This window comes from Triticum aestivum, chromosome 1B (genome assembly GCF_018294505.1).
Source record: "Triticum aestivum cultivar Chinese Spring chromosome 1B, IWGSC CS RefSeq v2.1, whole genome shotgun sequence".
NCBI classification, from domain to species: domain Eukaryota; kingdom Viridiplantae; phylum Streptophyta; class Magnoliopsida; order Poales; family Poaceae; genus Triticum; species Triticum aestivum.
In genome coordinates, this window is record NC_057795.1 from 602,411,381 (window position 1) to 602,416,372 (window position 4,992).

The 4,992-nt window shown below is 44.4% G+C and overlaps 1 long non-coding RNA gene across 1 annotated transcript; it reads left to right on the forward strand.

Annotated features, from left to right (window-relative positions):
• Positions 1 to 464: 464 nt before the first annotated feature.
• LOC123096784 (uncharacterized) lies at positions 465 to 2,788 on the forward strand. The gene is made up of 3 exons (XR_006446702.1): positions 465 to 599; positions 1,064 to 1,133; positions 2,560 to 2,788. It is a non-coding gene; the product is annotated as an uncharacterized lncRNA (long non-coding RNA).
• Positions 2,789 to 4,992: the final 2,204 nt, after the last annotated feature.

Consider the following 4,992-nt stretch of genomic DNA (forward strand, 5'->3'; position numbering starts at 1 on the left):
CCCTTCCAGAGCTCGTGCTCTTCCTCTCTTCCTCGCCCCCCTGCACCGCTGGCCGCCGGCCCGCCGACTCCTTCGCCTCCAGGAAGTACCGCCTTGTTTGCTCCTGTTCGACGGCGGCCGTGGTCGAGCTCGAGCCCGGGCGCGGCGGCGCGGTGTTGAGCACGGCTACGGCCCGAAGCGGCGGGGGTAGAGGCACAGGGCGACGCGAGGCACCCACTGAGTGCCTCTCCACCAAATCCGGCCGCCACCAGCTCGCCTCGGCCTCCTCATCTTCGTGCATCTTCAGGAAGAAGACGACCCGTGCTGAGTCGCGTCTGATCCACGGTGAGAAGACAATGGTGAGTGCCCTTTCCACTTCCCCCATTTCCACAGTCTCTCTCTCAGATTATCTGTTCATCCGCTCGAGATTCGATTACGTGTGTCTGTCTGTTCATTTGCAGGGGGAGCTGGATCCCAAGGGCAGAGTTGCAGTCCTCTAGAGCTGCGGGGAAGAAGAAGAAGAAGATGTGACTCATATATTGCTTCTCTCTGGTGGTGAAGACTCTTCCCTGGAATCAAAGATATGCCTATCCCTGCATCATATAAAGTGTGGCCTGCAGGTATCCCCTTACTTCTATGTTGCTATGTGCCTGCGTTGTTCAAGTGCATACTATGTTAGTTGCTACCTGCTGCAAGGAAAATTTAATATCTTTTAATATTCATGATCCACTGCATACTTATTAGTGTGTCACCGATCACTTGCCTGTACATTATGTTACAACTCATGGTTATCTGACTTGCTTATGCAATATATCTGTCATTGGATTGTGGGTTGTGGGTTTGATGGCGTCGGTGCGCCGCCGCGCTGGTTAAGGTGGCATCTTCTCTTGGATCCACTTTTCTTTTGTTGCTGCCGCCATGCTTTACTCGTTTCAGAATGAGTTGGTTGCAGATCCTTTGTTCTAGCTGTATGTGCGTCGGATCTGTTGCTGCAACACTTGATCTGCATGTGCTCGTTTGTTTTTTAGCATCCCAGTTCTAGTTGTCAGGAGGTCATCCTTGATTTGCTTGTTTTCCCTTGCAGGTTGGTCCGCTGCGGGTGCTTGTGGCTCTGGTCGGTTCGTCCTGCTGCATCTGCGGTCGCCAATATGCAGGTCGATCTCTTTTCTTCTTCTATTCTCAGTCCTCCAGACCTGTGTTTGCTTGTGCTCTTATTAATGTCATTTGTTAGCCTCGTAGGATTTTTAGTTTATTCTTGTGGACGATCTATAGCTGGCCAAACGGGCCGGGCTAAACAGGCCAGCCCGCAAGCATGCTAGCACGGCCCGCCATGGGCCAGGCACGGCACGGGCTAAACGGGCCGTGCCTAGGCACGCGGGCCGGCACGGCACGGCCCGTTTAAAATATAGCCTAATAGGCCTAAAAACCAGCCCAGCAGGCTGAAAATGTGCAGCCCAGCGTGCTAAACGGGCCATCGGGCTGGCCCGTTTACTAATCAAGCCATGCCTGGGCCAAGGAGCAGCGCCCGTGGCCAGCACGGCGCGGCTCGGCTATTAAACATGCCATGGCGGGCCGTGCCGGGCCAGGCACGATTAGCACAGGCCGGGCCGTGCCGTGCCGGGCCGGCCCGTTTGGCCAGGTTTGGGACGATCCTCAAGTCTAGTAGATCACACATTCAGAGATTTTTTGGTCTTTATTGTTTATTTATTACCTTATTGTCAAAGAGAGATATTCATGTCTGACTTGGTTCTAAAGAAGAGATTCTTCTTTGATTTGTTTATTTTTGTGGAGGAGCCTCAGTTCTGCTAGATTCCAAAGAAGAGTTTTTTTGGTCTTTGTTGTTTTGTTGGTACCTTGCTATCAAAGAAAGATTTTTAGGTCTGGCTAGGTTCCAAAGAAGAGATTCTTCTTTGTCTTTGTTGTTTTGTTAGCGCTTTACTGTGAAGCATGGCCTTTGCTTTGTCTGGCAAAATATAATACTCAAAAGGAAATGGAAAAAGGTACAACATGGATGGATCTACGCCATGGCCAGACCAAAAAAAATGATGGAGATGTGGTTAGTGGAAGTAACCTGACTTTTCAAAATCGCCAATTAACATGCTTACTTTCATTATTTGAGGTGGTGGTAGACAACGGCTGCCTAGCAGATAGTTCAAGTCAGGCCAAGTCCTCCTTTTTTGTAGTTGGATCTTAAGCATCGTCGGCTCTAAATTATAAAATAACCGAATATATCAAAATGATAATGACATTGGATTAAATTTAGAGGAATATGACAGAAAGTTTAACCTTCAATATTGTAGGTTTTCCTGATTGTCTGGCACCTTATTAGGAGACGATGACCGCTACCATGAATAGGTTTAAATGCCACATTGCTTCCATTGGACAAATCATGATAGAAAACTAATGTGCCTAAACTTATAACATAAACTACTGCTGCTTTGTTGTTTTTATCAAGGATGTTTTCTTTAAGCATATGCTAATCACAGACTATCTCCTATTTCACTTAGATTATTCATAGGGCTCCAGGGATAACCACATTATTTTCACTTACATGTTCCTGATTCCTTCTTCGTCTCGCAGTTGGATCGGTGGGTGGCGACATGTTCGCTGTTTGGTCGAGTCGTCCACGGCGTTGTTGCTGCCGTCCAGGATGAGCTGCTCAGCCTGCTACTCCACGAGACTCCCTAGCAACAGCTGAAGAGAGGTTCCATGGGAACAAGCACACATGGTTGTTCGCCGTTAGCATCGTCCCTTAACTGCGACCCTTTAGACCCTTTGCTGATCCAGCTCCCAGAAGGTCAGTGCCTGGTATAACTCCCCTTCTCTTCACCTTCTCCAACCACTGTAGTTTCAAGTCCCGTTCTGATCCTATTTGTAATGATATTACTTGGCATAGGGGAAGGGAAGTGGTTTCTCTCTGTCGAGGACGGCAAACAGAGATAGAGGAGGCAGATGTGATATGCTTGGCATTATGTTGTGAGGATAGAGGGCCATGGATCTGGATGTGGAGGTCAGTGGCAGTATCGATGCCTTTTTCCTCTTCTACTCGATACCTTGACTTGTTTCCTTTCACTGTTAGATTGTGAAAGTCCATGTGACGCTCGTGTCAAGATGAGCGGTCGTTCCTGCTGACATTGTGTCAACTAGATTGTTGTATTCTTAAAACTTATCAATCGATTGGAGTCGGTTTCTATAATTGTTTTCCCTTCAGAAGTTTTTAACCTGCTTAATGCTTATTGTTCAGAATTTTAGGTGCTCTTTTGTCAGAGACCGCTTGATGGTTTGGTTGGGACTGTATGATTTAGCCTGTTCTTGGTGGCAACTAATTAGGCATTGATACTGTGAATCAGTAAACACTCGCAACATGACTGTTTTTTTTAACTTCCAGACATTTTTATTTATGTGAAAAATACTTTGTTTGGTGATACACTAATTCAGAATACTCATGCTTCAATTTATCATGAACTTTATTCCTCTATCCCTTTTTATGTGTACTAATGTGTCTTTTTATCTATCCTTTTTCCTGTATACTAATGTGTCTTTATTTAGTGCAATGCCGAGGTTTCCTCCATGCTTCCATACAATGTCGAAGGACAGCACATGTTGCAGTCTGTCCGTCCTGGATAGTGCTGAGGATGAATACAAACTTATATGTAATTGGCTGGTGCTTGCTTTACTTAAAGACGGCCACTGTTCCACTTCTGATTTTTTACTTGGTCCTGTACATGTCTACAGTGTTGTAGTTAAAGTTTCTGATGTACACTTGTTCCAGCCACAAACATGGAAGCAAGTTGTTCCTATAAACCCATGACACCCACAAACATTTTTAGATCGTTATTTATAAAAGTGTCATGTCGATCATTACTCACAAACCCAGCCACAGCCATATCCTAAACATGGATTTCTACTAACTTAGTATTACCTGCTTAGTATTACCTGCTTGACCAAATTGCAGAGGGCTACTCATGTTATTCTAGATGTATGGTACATGCTGAAAAATCTTCAGTGCTCATTGTACCCTTATATTGAGATTCATATTAGTGTCTTGGCCTAGTCTGCCTCTACATTTTTAGATTGGGACTCATATATTGGTGTGTGGCGGAAAATTAGGTTGCAATTTTATATTTGACGCATGGTTTGCACTGCAGGTTACTTGCCGTGCTCGATTTTTCCTTCCACCGACGATTCTGTCATTCGCCTCTACTGCCGGTGGTCGTGCCAGTCATGCTCCTACTGGGTAAGCTCGTTTCCTTCTTGAATTCGTGTACTATTTGACAGGACTAGTTACGTTGCTGTAAAAATGTCTTTGATTTCTTCTTGTGTGGAGCAAATTCTTTTTAGAGGCCTTGCCTTGGACTTCCTGGATCCTGGTTGTTGTTTCGCGTATCTGCTTTGGGCCATTGCTGTTCTTCTACCACTCATACATATTGTCTATATTCTCTCTCTTATATTTAATACTACTAATAACTACCATTTTTTATGACTACCAATTCACCCATTATTTCAAAAAGTTTAATACTTTCATTTACAAATGGTCAAGACAAGCATAAATTATTTTTGTGAGAAATCAACACAAGCATACTATGGTACAAGCATCCATCTAGTAGCAGTAAAAATATTCAATAACAATAATATCTTTTTTTATCTCTCTCTTCTCTCGCATTCTTATAACATCATATTCAGTTGCAAATAATGCAGCAACATTATGTAGGAGATACATCATAGACATGAACATAATATTCAGTAGCATCACGAGAAAGAAGGAGCAACATCACTGTAGCCCCGTGCGGTCCTCCTAATTCTCAACAAATGCATTGAGCAACACAAGCAGCAGCCAATTACTAATAGCTAATTAACAGAGGCTTACTGTAGAGGAATAGGATGCAACTCTCAATGTATTGATAGGTGCATATGCACAAGTATATATAGTACATAGGGCAAGTCATATCCTCAACTATACACGAGGAGACTTGGAGTACAAGAATACATGTGCTAAATACATATCTCAACACC